This window comes from Vicia villosa, linkage group LG4, assembly GCF_029867415.1.
Source record: "Vicia villosa cultivar HV-30 ecotype Madison, WI linkage group LG4, Vvil1.0, whole genome shotgun sequence".
Lineage (NCBI taxonomy): Eukaryota > Viridiplantae > Streptophyta > Magnoliopsida > Fabales > Fabaceae > Vicia > Vicia villosa.
The window spans coordinates 165,702,210-165,718,651 of NC_081183.1; the positions used below are offsets into that span (position 1 = coordinate 165,702,210).

Consider the following 16,442-nt stretch of genomic DNA (forward strand, 5'->3'; position numbering starts at 1 on the left):
TCCAAGTCCAGCTTGATTCAGAGTTGAATCCAGGTGCTTCCACCGTAATGAATTCGTTGCGCGCCATAGCAAATAATTCTAGAAAGGCCACCATTGGCGGCTGAGAACCATCCCAGCAGCCGTACCAGAACGGCACATGTTGCCCTTACCAACCTTGCAAGTGACAGCCCCTGAAATATTTTGTGTCAAAAGTAAAAATAATTATCGGATAACATAATATCCCTCCACCATATTGAATCTCTTTTCTCGACTACGGAGATATCACCTAACAGCACCTTCTTCTTCACATTACCGTATCTAGACTCAAGAATTCCCCGCCACACCGCGTCTTCCTCCAATAAAATTCTCCACTTCCATTTACTAATCAACGCGGCGTTCATCACTTCCACATTCTTGACACCTAACCCTCCTTCTTCACGAGACTTACACACAATTTCCCAATGATCCAATTAATAGATTGTTTAAGAATGCTTTCGCTCCAAAGAAACTTCCTTTGTATTGCACTAATTTCATGAAGAACCTTTGTAGGAGCTTTGTTGAAAGAAATAAAATATATAGGTATGGCATATAGAACGGAATTGATAAAACACACTTGACCCGCTATGTTGAGATGCACACACTTCCGCACGCCTAGTCTATTCTTCAAAACCGAAATCAAATCCTTCCACATAGAACTCTTCCTCGGGCTATCTCCCACCCTAACAGCAAGGAATTTAAACGGTAAGCTATCTACCTTACACGAAAGGAAAGTAGAAGCCGCCTCAAGGTACCAATCACCAACGTTAATGCCATATAAGTTACTCTTATTGAAATTGACCCTCAAGCCCGACATTAGCTCAAATCCCCTAAGAATCGTTTTCATACTCCATAAATTAGCGGTATCTCCTTCCCATGTGATAATGGTATCATCCGCAAATTGTAGCATGCTAACTTCCTCCCCACAATTCCAAATTCAGCAAGACTCTTCTTCTTCCATGGACCTTCACATGTCAGAATTATTTTTTGTTAAGAACATTTAACAATTAATGTAAATTAATAAGTTAAGAAAGACATTTAATAATTACTTTAAATAAATAAATAAATGATGCATGGAAATATCTAAAAGAACCAACCATAAAGTTCATAGTTCTTTCTCCAAGAAGTAGACAGAGGAGAAATTGAGGCGGATCAGGATGTTTGCACTGAACATGCTCAAACATTTTCTCAACACGTAAGACTGGTGATGAACACCTAAACTAGCCTTGCTCTTCATACACATCAAAAGGGTGTTCAACTTGCTGTCAATAGCAAACAAGAAAGAATGAGTTACTCTTTTTAATAATGTCAATATGTAAGTTGTAATAGAACTTACAATTCCTTTCATTCGTCCACATTTAATCAGACCACTCACAAGTCCTTGCACAGTGCAACGAGTAGAAAAGTTCACGACAGCCCACTTTAATATTTGTACCGGTTCCACAAATTTCTGTAGAACATTATTGAATCATTAGAGGAAAATATCAAAATAATAAAAATAAAGCTGAGATTTTACTTGAATACCTTGTTATTCAAATTCCATTTCCCGTTTCTGGGATTGAAATCTCCCCCATTTCCGAACATCAGCTGAAAAATAAATATAGAACAAATTTTATACAACTGTATAGAATAAAAGATGATAACAAATCAAATGTCGTCTGTAATAGCAACTTGCACAGTCATTTATAAATTAAATGGAATTTCATTATTTAAAAAGTAAAACTATGGTTTATTCTAAAACAAGTAAAACAATATATCAAAAAATAAGAGAAGATGCATTTAGCTTGTAGATGTTCACTACAGAGAAAATAATAAAAGAATAGACTGCACAAGAAGGAACAAAAGCAAATGCACATTTTCGTGATAACAACGATAAAAGATAGATACCCTCGGTGCCTCTAAAACTCTTCCATCCACTTTTGTGAACCCAAAAGTTATAGAAATGCCACAGTTCCTTAGCATGGGTTCAGAACCATAGTTACTGGCTTTCAGCGCCTGTAAATCAACAAATATCACACAGTTAAGTGACACTTTTATGATAACCAATTGCCCAACATATAGTAATGAGACTTACATCAGACAAAACCCTCATCCGTTCTTGAGGCTTCTGCCTCAACTTCTCATTAAGAGAAGACTGTTGGAGAGGGGATATGGCTTTTGTGTACTGTTGAAGGGAGACCAAATCACAAAGCTAAGTAAAAGACAGAGGGTAGAGAGTCAACAAATAGTGAGGGAAAATCTTAAATCATCTGAGTTTCAGGAAAAAAAGTGACTAGAGTCTCAAATTTAATGATTCTATACCAGTAGAAACATGAATGTATGATTATTGAGAGAAATGAATGGTTACTGTTATAATTTGATTTTTCAGAAAATGAGTTTTCATTACTGTAATACAAAAATCTCAGTGATTAGTTGGTTAGCTGCAGGGAAATTAGCATAGGCATGTACTTTAACTAATAGGCTAATACAAAAATAATAAAAAAAATAGCACCAAATCTACCTCAATTGGGTCATAAGTAAGTCGTTTGGGCTTCCCAACATCAATACATGGAAAGTTAGCGGAGTACAACAGAGTAATATTCCATCGGTTTACGAAATAATCATAAATACTGATCTCCTCCGAGTCATCTTCTCCGCCCCCTCTCTTCTTCTTAAGAGTGAACCTACAAAACACACATTTCCATTAATAACAAAACATCGTGCATGTAGACAGGAACTTCAAATAACATACTTAGACATTAAGAAAGTTAATAATTGAGTACCATAAAACCACAGGAACAATGGATGAGAGAGAAACTCTCTTTTCTCTCTAGCTTTTGTGACCTTTCCTTGTAGGTCGTAGATGAGGGCGTAGAATAACTTCAGAGGAGGGTGGACTATGGTAGAAAGGAGTTCTTTCAATAAGGTAGGAGGCAAATGGGATGTTGCAAGAGGAGAAGGAAGCAAGATGGAGGGAGCAGCGGTTTCATCGTTCTTCTTCACAGAGTTCGGGAGTAGATGGAAGGCCAGGGATTTGGTGTATGAGTTTAAGGAGCTGGGGGATATCGATGAAGTTGTTATTCCTCCGAAGAGGGACAAATATGGAAGGAGGTACGGGTTCGTACGTTTCTTCAATGTTGAGTATGAGAAACTACTGGCTATCAAATTGGATAGTATGATTCTTAAAGGAAGAAAACTGCACGCGAACCCTCCAAGGTTTCAGCGACAAGGGAAGGAGACGACAAAGACGTCATGGAATAAAGGTAGGGGAAGGAACGAGGTCGTCATGGAGATGAAGGAAGGAATGATGCAGGGTCAAAGTTCAAAGTCGTGGGTGGACAAGGGATCCTTTGCGGATGTCGTACACAATCGTATTACGAAGGTTAACAGAGGTGCATAAGCAACGAGGGTTAAAGCTGTTTTCTACTCGGCTGCTAAGGAAGAGATAGATCGTTATAGCAAGGCGTTTATTGGTGTTATCAAAGAAGCGGAGGTTGCTCTGAAGATCAAATAGATTTTCCACGAAGAAGGTCTCTTCTCCATCAGGATCACTTTGTTAGGTCCTAATTTATGCTTAGTTGAAGACTTGGTGTGTGGTGAGGTGGAAGCCTTTATTGAGGAGCGAAGAGGGTGGTGGGAGAACTGGTTCATATCTGTTAGACCCTGGGCTCCAGATGATGTGGATTTAGAGAGAATCACATGGTTGATAATATCTAGCATTCCTTGCCAGGCATGGGGAGAACGCTTATTTAAAGTTTTAGCGGATCCGTAGGAACCTACATCAAATGTGAAGAGATAACGAAGGCACGTCTTAGTATGGACGAAGCGAGAATCTGTATCAAAACTGGGAGCAGGGAGTTTATCAATGAATCAATAAAGGCAGTTATAGATGTCGTCCAATTCCTCATCAGCTTGAGAGAAGATTCTTCATAGCTTAAGGATATGATGACGGTGTGAAGGAGTAGGGATGAAGATGGCTCGGAGTCTTACGATTCACCGGCAGGAGATTATTCCGATGAGGAGTGCGTGGGAGACAAGAAGGAAAATACCGAGGAAGAAATCTCTAAATTTTTTTAGAAAGTATGACAAAGACGGCTCAACGTTATCATGAATTTACTATCGCTAAATATAAGAGGATGGGGCATTCTTTCGAAGAGGAAGAGAGTTAGCTTTTTTATTAAGTATTTTAATATTAATGTTTGCTTTTTACAAGAAACCAAGTTAGTTTGTTTTGATGAGATGCTTGCTAAGTCTTTTTGGGGCAGTGGCGATGTTGAATGGACGGCGTCTAACTCCATAGGAGCTTCAGGAGGTATGGTGATTCTATGGAGGAAGGATCTTTTATCTCTTAACTATAGCTTTATAGGAAAGGGTTTCGTTGGAATTAATATAAATTGGAAAGGAGATTGTTACAATCTTGTGAATGTGTATGCCCCGTGTTGTGCGGTGGAAAGGAGATTGGTTTGGAGATCCTTATGGGATAGAAAGCATAAAAGTGGTAATGAGGAATGGTGCATAGTGGGTGACTTCAATGAAATTTTGAGTAGGGGGAAAGAATTGGAGAAGGCTCCAATTTGAGTTCTAGAGGCATGGAGGAGTTTCGGGACTTCATTGAAAATATGGGATTGGTGGAATTCCTTGTGTTGGAGGAAAGTTCACGTGGTTTAAGGATAATGGGAAGGCGATGAGTCGACTTGATAGGTTCTTGATTTCGAGGAAGATGCTGGATGAGTGGGGAGTGGTGGACCAAAGAATTGAAAATAGAGATATTCGAATCATGCTCCGATCTGGTTGAACGTTGGTGTGATAGATTGGGGATCCAAACCCTTTAGATTTAACAATGTGTGGTTCAAACATAAGGACTTCAAGACCTTTATCTCAGAAGAATGGGGAAAGATCAATGTCAATGGAAGGGGGGATTTCATCTTGTATGAAAAGCTTAGACGGTTGAATTCTAGTCTTCGAGATTGGAATAGGGAGGTGTTTGGTTGGATCAATTTGAAAGTCAAAGAAGAGGTGGAAAACCTAAATGAGTTGCATAGCTTATTGGTGGATAATTTTGGTGGAAATGTTGATGAGTTGGTTGCTAGTAGGAGGGAGGCTTCGAATGAGATTTGGAATAATTTACACATGAAAGATTGTATGCTAAGGTTAAAGTCTAGACAACTTTGGATGCATGAGGGAGATAGAAACTCAAGATTTTATCACAACTCCATTAAGGATAGACAAAGAAGAGGTTCAATCTTCGTCTTGGAGGGAGCAAACGGGAGGATAGAGGGTGTGGAGAACATAAAGTATGAGATATTTAGTTATTTCCAAAACTTTTTTAAAGAAGATAATAGGGAAAGACCTATACCGGAAGAATTACCCCTAAAGTGTTTGAGTGAAGGTGAAGCCGAATGGCTTGAGAGACCCTTTTCGGAGGATGAGATCAAGGAAGTTGTGTGGGCGTGCGATGGGAATAAAAGTCCCGGGCCGGATGGTTATTCTCTAGAATTATTCAAAGGTAATTGGGAGGTAGTTAAAGGAGACATTAGTAGACTTGTTTCAGATTTCTATGAAAGGGCAAGGCTCACAAAAGCTTGCACCTCATCCTTCATCACTCTTATCCCAAAGATGAAAAATCCACAATCTTTGGCCGACTTTATACCAATTTGTCTCATTGGTAGTTTGTATAAAATCATTGCAAAACTTTTGGCGGCTAGAGTGAAATGCGTGGTTGGGATGCTTGTATCTAGTAATCAATCGGCTTTTGTCCCGGGTAGAAGTATTTCGGATGGAGTCCTAGTGGTGAATGAGGTGTTGGACCTAGCCAAAAGAGAGAAGAGAAGTTGCGTGGTCTTAAAGGTTGATTTTGAAAAAGCTTATGATCATGTTAGTTGGAACTTTGTGAGATATGTTCTTGTGCGGATGGGTTTTTGCGCGAGATGGATGAGATGGATGGAAGGGTGTATATTCACCAATAGCATGTCCGTTCTTATTAATGGAAGTACAACAAATAACTTTAAGGTAGAGAAAGGATTTCGTCAAGGAGAAACCTTGTTTCCCTTCTTATTTATTTTGATGATGGAGGTTCTAACGGCTTTAATGAGGAAGGCGGAAGAAATAGGAGAATTTTGGGGGTTTAAGATTGATGTGAATGAGGAGGTTGATTTGCTTCAATTTGCGGATGACATAATTATTATTTCCGAGGGAGACATCGCAAACCTATGGAGTATGAAAACTATCCTTAGAGGCTTTGAGTTAATGTCGGGTTTGAGAATAAATTTCAATAAAAGTAACATTTATGGGATTAATGTTGGTGATTGGTTCCCTGATGTGGCTTCGAACTTCCCTGCATGTAAGGTGGGAAGCTTACCGTTCAAGTTTCTAGGTGTTAAAGTGGGTGACAATCCGAGAAATATCTCAATGTGGAAAGACTTGATTTCTTTTTTTAAAAAGAGGTTAGTTGTGTGGAGAGGAAAGAATCTTAGCATAGCGGGTCGGGTGGTCTTGATCAATGCGGTGCTTAATGCTATTCCGATATATTCCTTATCTATCTATAAAGCTCAATTGAAGGTGTTTGATGAAATTAGTTCAATTCAAAGGAAGTTCTTGTGGAGTGGTGGAGACCTCGTTAAATCGATTCATTGGGTGTGTTAGGACACCGTTTGTAAAACTAGAGAGGAAGGTGGTTTAGGCGTAAAGAACGTAGAAACTATGAACGTGACGCTTATTAGCAAGTGGAAGTGGAGGATTTTATCCTAGAAAGAAGCGGTTTGGTGTGATGTTTTAAAAGCTAGATATGGTAATGTAGCAACCTGCCCTAAAAATTAGACTTTTAGAGTCGCCACCTATTTTGCCAGGGCGAATAGGAAACCCTACGAAGTTTAGAGATCTGAGTAAGTTATTATAATCAGGTTAAGGGAAGGTGTTAGGCACCCTTAACCCTTTCCTAAGGTTTTGTGTAAGGTAAAGATTTATGGCTAATAAAGAAAGGTGACAGAAAGTTAAATAGGGAAAACCCTAAACCTATTGAAGTTTTGGGAAGGGGACTCGCCTTGTTACCAAGTGCCTACGTACCTCCTTATGGAGGATCAGAGTCTACGTAGTTCGGGAATGTTTGTGTTTTTTAGAGGTTGTACGCCTTTGTAATTTGTATGTTGCAGTGTGTTTTAAATTGCAGTTCGCAGTTATGCAATTATCGCAGTTTCGCAGTTCGTAGTTTGTGAAATGTTAATGAATTATTAAGTGGCATACAACCCTGTTTAGTATTTTAAACCTTAGTATTGTTAATTGCGTTGATCAGTAGCTTTGATCAATATAATTAACAAATTAACAGGTATCGATTTTATTACTAATTATCATAATTGATTGATTCGATTACAACCATTAGCAAATTAATTTGTTTTTTTGGATTAGATTATGTGAATTAAAGTAAAATTGAATAACTTATTATTAATCATCGCAATCGATTAATTCGATCAAAACAATTAATAAATTGACCCTAACCTAAATTAGTTAAATTAAATTAATTGACTAAAATAAATTAAAAGGGAAGCCTACTCCTAATCTTACTAATTATATCAATTTACCTAAATAACTAAGTCATTATTTTATTTAAAAAGAAAAAGGTTTATAAATAAGTAAATAATTGGTTTAAAAAAGAACAAATAAAACAAGTTTTATAAATAATAATAAATAAAAAATAAAAACATGGGCGCTGGATCTGGTGTGGTTGAGTCTTGAGGGTTCATGGTGGGCCTGCGTATTCCAGAGTGTTGGATTTGAAGTTGGAATGATCTGATGGCTGTGAGATGAGGACGTATTGTAGTAGCGCGGGGAGAGGCAACACCGGATCTGCTATAGGTAAATTGAGAAAAATAATTGTCTTAGGGAGGAATCGATCACAAGTCTTTGTAGATGCCATCACTCTCCTCTTGCCAATTATTCTGTACGCTTTACCTGACTAATATACAATTGAAATTAAACAATTATAAAAAACACGGGAAATTGGAACAAGTCAAAGAAACTTTAATGCCTGTGTCCCACGCGCGCTGCGTTCACCAATCAACGAGAGAGATATGCTGAGTTGTTGACCAGCCACTCATGGAGCATTAAATGGCCACGCGTACGTCAACAAATTCCAGGATCCTGTTCACCTTCCTCTTCCTCGTTACCTGTGGATTCTGCTGCGAACGTACCTATGGAATTACCTGCAGATTTTTCGCAAGTTCTTCTTCTTCAATTTCGTGACTTCAAGGCTGCCATGAGCGACGTCACATGAATCCAAATATTGCCCAGATCCACTAAAACGGCTATTGCGAGTTCAATGGTGGCATCGTTTTGGCCTGGTATGCCCTGTAGGGGTGAAAACGACAAGCTTCAAAGCTTGTGCCCTAGTAATGGCGTAATCCGATCCATGGCCCCAAGCTCTCAAGTGATACGTTCGACCTGTTCTAAACAACCTCAATAGCATGTATGGAGGATGAAGGTCATGAAGCAAGCGTTCTAGGTTGTTCTCATCGTATCTCCTGACCAATACTTATTCTTTCGCCTCTTAGGAGAAGATTAGAATGATTTGTGTGGCTTGATATGGACTCCCATGAAGAAAACGAAAATTGGCTTCTTGTTGTGAAAGTTGGAACCTTGAAACCCTTATTCTCCTTGTGAAAATTTCACCCCCCCTGGCATCCGGAATGATTATATACTTATAGTATGAGGGTTTAGGTCGACAAAATTGAGTTAAATCTTCCTTTAATCAAAGATTGTTATTTGATTGAAACATGATTTTCACACTTTCAAATTTTGACCAAATCTTAATCTTTTTTCACCAATTTACATGTGCATGAATTTGTTGTCAAATATTGAGTATTATGGTGATTGATTCTGATTAAAATCAAAAGCAAATCAAATATTCTCCTATTTTCTCAAATATTTGATTTATATTGTATTTTTCATGAATTAAATTCAATAAAAAATCAAATATTAATAAAAAATTCGGGGCTTTGGATTTGGACTTCTTTGATAACTTGAGCAACAAGATTGGATCTTAAAAACTTGGGCCCATTTGTAAGAAAACTCATTTTGGACCATATTTACTTCACATTTTTCACTCAACTCTGTCCAACTTTGACAAGGTATATCTCCCTCAATTTTTAAGATATAGAAGAGTTCTAGGAATTTTTTGGAACGCTCAAGATGTCCTCTACAAGCCACTTTGGAACCTTTTTTCCATTTGAAGATTTTATTCTGAAGATATGGCTCCTGACAAAAAAATTGCTTTTGGTTGACTTTCAAAAGGGACATGTAATGTTTTGGCCCATAACTCCTAGGCAGAAACATTTCTTGACCTCGGGCCCAACATCAAAGTTGTAGAGAATATAATTTCCTTGAGAATAAGCTTTGGTTGGGGAATTTTTGATGTTCCATGTGAGAGTTGTGGCTGGTCAAAGTTCAGTTGACTTTTAGGTCAAAACCCTAATTTAGAAACTTTGAGTTTTGTTGATTTCTAAACTTTTGACTGAGCAATCTTGTGAGTTAGAGCTTGAAACTTGATGTGAGGATTCTTTGAGGCATATGAGAGGCCATGAGTTCCACTTGAGGTGGTAGAACTTGATTTGGCCTTGAGAGAAGCACAACCCTGGTTGTGGGCTTGTTGCTTAGGAAAGAGATAGTCAGGCTCATTTCTTAGTGCTTGAGCCAAAATATTTTAAAATATGATGGGAAAATTTTGGGGTATGACAGGTAATGTGAAACTAAAGGTGTTGGTAGGAGATATTTCAGTGGTAGGAAATAATGATTTTATATGGTGGAGAGATGTTTTGATTTCGGATAATTATGAAAGATTACTTGATAAGCATTTTGCGGGGGCGGTGGATTGTATTGTGGGGAATGCAGAGGAGACCCCATTTTGGTATGCTTGTTGGCTTAATGAGCAGCCCATTATGGAGGCTTTTCCGGAGTTGTTTATATTGGCGGACAACCATCTCATTTTTGTTGCAGAAGCTGGTTTCAAGGAAAGGGATGGCTGGAACTGGAACGTTCTTGAGCTGCTGGCAGTGAACAATTCTCAGGCTGCAGACAGCAGCAGCGTCGCATTTCTGGCGCATGAACTCACTATTAATTTGCAGCAGCGCCACTTACGTGAGGATCATATGGATACTTTCGCTTGGAGAGAAGTTTCGACGGGTGTGTTCACTGTTAAGTCGTGTTACAATCGCTTCAAATATAATCTTTCGGGCCCTCCTCTTAGTCAAGTTTTAATTAAAGCCGTGAGTTTCTTGTGGAATGTCAAAGTCCCCTCTAAAATTCTGTTTTTTGGTTGGCGGTTCACTCATAATAGAATTGCAACAAAAGATCTTTTGTTTAAGAGAGGAGTTTTGGTGGATGTCAATGACTTATTGTGCGTTATGTGCATGAAAGAGGAGGAATCCTTATCGCATTTATTTGGAGAATGTGAGATAACTTCGAGAAATTGGAGGAGTGTGTTTGGTTGGATCGGTCACGGTTCGAAGTTGTCTTATCAGGATTTTGTTAGCTTCTTCGTCTTTAGAGATAAAGTGAAGAGTTTATCCAAGAGAACTATTATGGCGGTGATTTGGTTGGCAACGGTGTGGAGTTTATGGTTGAAGCGTAACGCTTGTATTTTTAAAAAAGAGTCGTTTAGCTTTTCTGAATGTATGTCGGATATTATTCTCTCCTCTTGGAATTGGCTATTATCCTTCTATAACCTAGGAGATCTTTGTAATTTCCATACTTGTAATATTCTACCGCTCTTGTGTTTCGAGTTGTAGGAGTTTTCCGTTTGTATTGGGCGGAGTATCCCTTATGCTCCTTTGTTTAATCTCATTGCTTATTTAAAAAAATAATAATAATTTAGTACCATTGCATCAAAAGGATTCAATATATAGTGAGATAGAAAATTTACATTTGTTCCTTGCAAGGAAAGTCACTCAGCCAAGTAATCTTGTACTCTTGGTTTGAAGGCTTGGTTTTGATCCTCAAATCTTTCAGAGTCCTTTTGGCCTACATAACAAAATATACAAAGGATTAGGTCTTGGTATATTTGAAGAACAATTAAACAAACATATAAGTCTTTAGATCACTTGGTTACCTTAGCCCAGTCAAAACTAAAAGAATCCATGGCATTTTGGTTTGCAATCAAGAAGTCCACAACAAGCCCGGGACGGACAATCATAGTTGTGGACGCATCTAAAAAAATAGAATGAAATAAAAAATCAAAATAAAATAGTTTAATGCATATGAGAAGATAGACAAGTGCGGCATCAATAACAAACCTATATTCAAAGAAAGCCTCACTTTCTGTTGAATAATATAATTTTCTGAATTGGAATGTTTGATAAAGTAGAAAACCATGCAAAAGTAGTGAAGAGAGATTGACAATTGAATGCGATGAATAGATAGAATTATTGTGATGAACATCATACTAAATTATAATCCTATAACTTCTTCTTACTAAAATTTCCCGCCGAATTCTTTTACCAATTAATTAAATAAAAATATTAATAATTAAACCCACCAATCCCACGTAACCTCTCCATATTTTTACCAATTAATTAAATAAAAATTATTAATAAATTACTATTTAATCCACCATTTTTGTAATTAATTAATTAATATTAAGTTTTTATAAACCCGTAATCCACCTAACCTCTTCCATTAATCCCATTATCATTCTCACACTTTTCAATTCACTTAGTTTTCACAACTTCTTTCCAAATAGTATAAATGCGCCTCTTCATAACCTCTTCCCAAATTGTATAAATTCACCTCTCTAATTTAGAAAAATGACAGCTGATAACTCTTTCATTTTTTTTTGGTAACTCTCTCTAATTATTGTTGTATTGAAAATGATTATAGAAACTAGGCAGAATTAGCCATGAATCTATCTATTTGTAATTGTTTCTTGAGTTTTTATGTTTTAAATTTTTAATTATGATTTTGAGTTGCTTTTTTTTGGATGAATGAAAATAATACCTTTGAGTAATGTGACATTGTCCCAACACCAACCCATAAGAGCTTATGTGGGTCAGCCCGAGAATGCCGTTTATGATTTTGATAACAAAAGTAACTTTGTTGTTTTTCCCTTCATTTAGGGTGGTCCTCACAAGACACAACCACCAGATTGACGCCTTTGCTGTTGCTTTGAAAGTTGAGACAAGCCACAATACCCGAATTCAAAGGCATATGTAAATACAGTTGCATTTGAAAATTTCTTAATAAACATGAATGCATTCTTTAAACGACTACATATCTTTATCGGATTTGTAATATTTTCTTTTATGCATGTTAGTTATATTTGATAATCGATTATAATTATAAGGTTATTAAAATCATGAACAAATGTTAATAAAATTATTTTAAATTAGTTTTTAAAATAATTCAATAAAATTTACTCATATCTACATAATTCATTCCCACATTAACACCCACCCACCCCACTCATCCCATTAATACCAAAAAAATAGGTAAAATATTAATTTCCACATTACCAATTAAATAACAAAGAATTAGTCTTTCATAAACCAAAATCATCAATTAGTTAAATAAAAATAATTAATCAATTTATTAAATTACTTAATTATTGATAATTATCTCTTCATCTCTTACTTTCACTTTTCATTTTTAATGAAAATTGATCTATGAGTATTCACTTTTCCTTTAATATTTTCAATTGATTAACTAAAGATAATTTTTTAATTAATTAATTAATTAATTAAATTGCTAAATAATTAATAATCTTCTTCTTTCCGCCCTACCATTAACTCCCCACTAATATATATTGTTATTATTTTTAACCATGTAAACTTTATTATTTTGATGAATATATATATATATATATATATATATATATATATATATATATATATATATATATATATATATATATATATATATATATATATATATATATATATATATATATATATATATATATATATATATATATATATATATATATATATATATATATATATTATTTTTAACCATGTTAACTATTAAATCATTGCTATTTTTCATTTTTTGTTTTACATATGGATTAAATTAACAAAGAATATATATTTATGTCGATTCATAGATCAAATATGAACTTAAATAATTTTAAATGAAAAAGTTTAAAGTAAAAAAATTAATATTTGTTATTTTTACGAAGTTATGATTTATTAAGGTATACTTCTTTTGATAGAGAGTAGAATTATATTATTTATGTTAGTTTATTAGTAATTTTATTATATTTTAGTTTGGCTTTTCAATTATCATTTAGGTGGGCTTTTAATATTTAAGTCTTTTGTAAGATTATCCATTAGTCACATTATATAATGTAGTGTCTTTGACACATTTGAGATATCAAAGAAATGAAAAAGTCTTTATTTTATTAGTTTATTTTACTTGTCTCTTTTATTTCTCTTAATTTTTCTCTAGTTTGTTAGGGTTTAGATTTAGCTTCCTAACAACTTTCAATATCTAAATTTATTTATTTTTAATTTTTGGTTGTTAATTACTATATGAATTTTTTTCTATTCCAATAATAACAAATTAAACATATCCTTTTTTATATGTTTTACTATATAAATTTTACTATTATTTTCTATGATTTATTTATTTTTAATTTTATTGAAAATATATTATTATTACTATTTTTTAAGACATTAAAACTATTGAATTATTTATAATTTATATTATTATAAAACTATTGAATTATTGTTAATTTATAATATTATATTTTATATTATTAATTTTAACTAAAATACTTTTTATTAATAATTTAATAAATTTTAAAACTTTTCCGCACATCGTGCGGGTGGACGTCTATTAAACAGAATAAATATATTAAAGTAAGACTAGCATAAAAAAACATTTATTTATAGTATCTCCAAAAGTACTTATAAATGAATCTATTAAATTAAGACTATTTACATCATGAAGTTGCATAAAAAAACATTTATAGTATCTCCAAAAGTACTTATAAAAATTAGCAGCATTTTCCTAAAGGAGACCATCCCTAATCTGTACAGCAATGTCTCTGACAGCACCAGGACCATGTTAAGATTTGGAGGATGCTCCAATTCCCTTCATGGTGTCGAAGTATTGGGTTACCAACACCATATCCACGACATCTTGAACAGAAGTTCCGGGTACGTTATTAGAGAATGCGTCCCTCGGTCCGTCCATGATAGCTTGACGTTGACGAGCTATACCGAGTCTTGATATATACATGGACTCAGCTTCTTCTTCAGGTTATTTTATCTGCAATATTTTTTCAGCTTCGGCTTTCTTGTTTGCAGTCAACCTAATGGCTTCTTGATAATTCTCTGTCTCATTCCCCTTTAAGGCATTGGCAATAGCCTGCAGAGGAATTTTGAAGGCAAGGCTGATTTCAACTTTATATGTCTTGTATCGGAAGGATTTTTGGACCCACTTCCTATCAGCTTCATTAGGACTTCCATTTCCTTTCGGGCTCTGGTTACCACTATTCCTATACAAGATAAATTAAACATCATAAACATAAATAACCAAGAAAAACACAATTCTAAAACCAAAATTCACACATCTGAACCTGTTTGATGTTACATCTTCAAGATCAACTGTAAACTCAAGCTTGTTTTGAGCTAGAGAGCCAGTAGTGAACAATTTTTTGTCACCATTGTATACAAGATCTTTCTTATTCAGCTCAGAATTATAGGTTGCTTGAATTCGGTCTAATATCTTTCGACCAGAAACCTTCGCACCAGGACATCCATCTTCATAAAAAAGAGCAACCTGCACAACAAATACAAATTCACGCCTAACCATAGGAACCCTATTAGGACCCTTCAAAGTGATTGGCAAATGTGAATCCCTATCCTGAATAGATCACAAATTGCTATTTTTTTTATGCAAGATAAAGCTTATTAATGTGGCAAACATTAATAGGCTCATTATATGGATTTATAGCAGAAATTCAAATGCTAAAAAACAGGACAACCAGCGCTTCAGTATCCTAAAAAATAGAGCAACCGGTGCCATATGACCGGGGCTTATTTGAATAAAAATGAAAATAGGTATATGGAGATCCAAGAGAATAGGTGCTTATTAATGGGGCAAATATTGTTTTCGCTAGCCACCTCAATCTAATTATGCGGATGCATATTAATGATTAAAAATTGAAATATTAACAACTTTATGTAAATAATTTTGTTTAAGAAAATAAATTAATGACAACAACAAAACCAATTTATTTTTTTGGACTAGAGAAAAACTAAAAAAACTTAATATGAAAAATGCATATAATCAAAAGTTCCAAACAAAAGAAAATTAAATTAAAAAATGTCATACAATCTGCACCATTGATTTTAAAATCTAATGGTTCAGATTCATTCTCATATTGTTATATAAAAATATCATTCTCATAAGATAGCCATATATATATATATATATATATATATATATATATATATATATATATATATATATATATATATATATATATATATATATATATATATATATATATATATATATATATATATATATATATATATATATATTAACATCATGTCTTCGTAAACAAACAATAAGTAGAAAATTTTGGCTAGTTAGTAGGGGAATGAAAATTATTTGGCTAATTTAATAATAAATAAAATTACGAAGTTATTTCTAATTTTGGTTCCAGAAATTATCCAAAAGCTTAACAATTTTTATACGTAAGATCTTATGTTATATTTAACTCTCTATCTTCTTCCACTTACACAATTGAATTTTTTCAGTTTTGCACCATTCATTGATCGCTTGTTTCCTTCTCGCGTCTTCTTCTTCATTTTTCACTTCTTTCTTTATCGTCAATTTTTTAAGAGGTCAAATCTTTATGAACTTTTCTAATCAAATATTTATTACTTATTTTACTATGGTAAATCAAGGCATAGTAAACATATATTCTTGCATTGTTAGTTTATTGAGATTAAATTTGTATTAATGATTTTTTTTTCCCTGAATGTATCTTAGGATTTTGTAGTGTTTGTTTGAATTATTGTGTTAATGGTAGAAAAATTATCCTTAGAATTTTATAGTGTTTGCCTGAATTATTGTATTTGCATAAAAAAATTTATAGCATGTCCGTTAAACACTATTTTAATTGTGTATTTTTATTTTAAATACTTTATAACTTATTGAGAAATAATAAAACACTTATTCGTGGTTTGACAATAGCCAATAAGGCACCTTCCATACCCCACCTACTCTTTGCTAAATATATCATTGTAATTTGTAGGGCCTTGAGAAGGAAAGTAATAAATTCTATGACATATTCAAAGTATATCAATAGGTCTCGAGGTTAACTAATAAATTTTGGAAAATATTAACTGGTTTGAGAATAATGTGGGAAACAAAAACAAAAGAAAGTTTAAATAGTGGATGCATATATCTATCGTTTCTAACATTACCGGGTATATAGGGCTTCTTATTCGTGA

At 34.3% G+C, this 16,442-nt stretch overlaps 1 pseudogene; it reads right to left on the reverse strand.

Moving 5' to 3' along the window:
* Nucleotides 1-858: 858 nt before the first annotated feature.
* On the reverse strand, nt 859-14,855 carry LOC131598255 (protein argonaute 4-like; annotated as a pseudogene).
* Nucleotides 14,856-16,442: the final 1,587 nt, after the last annotated feature.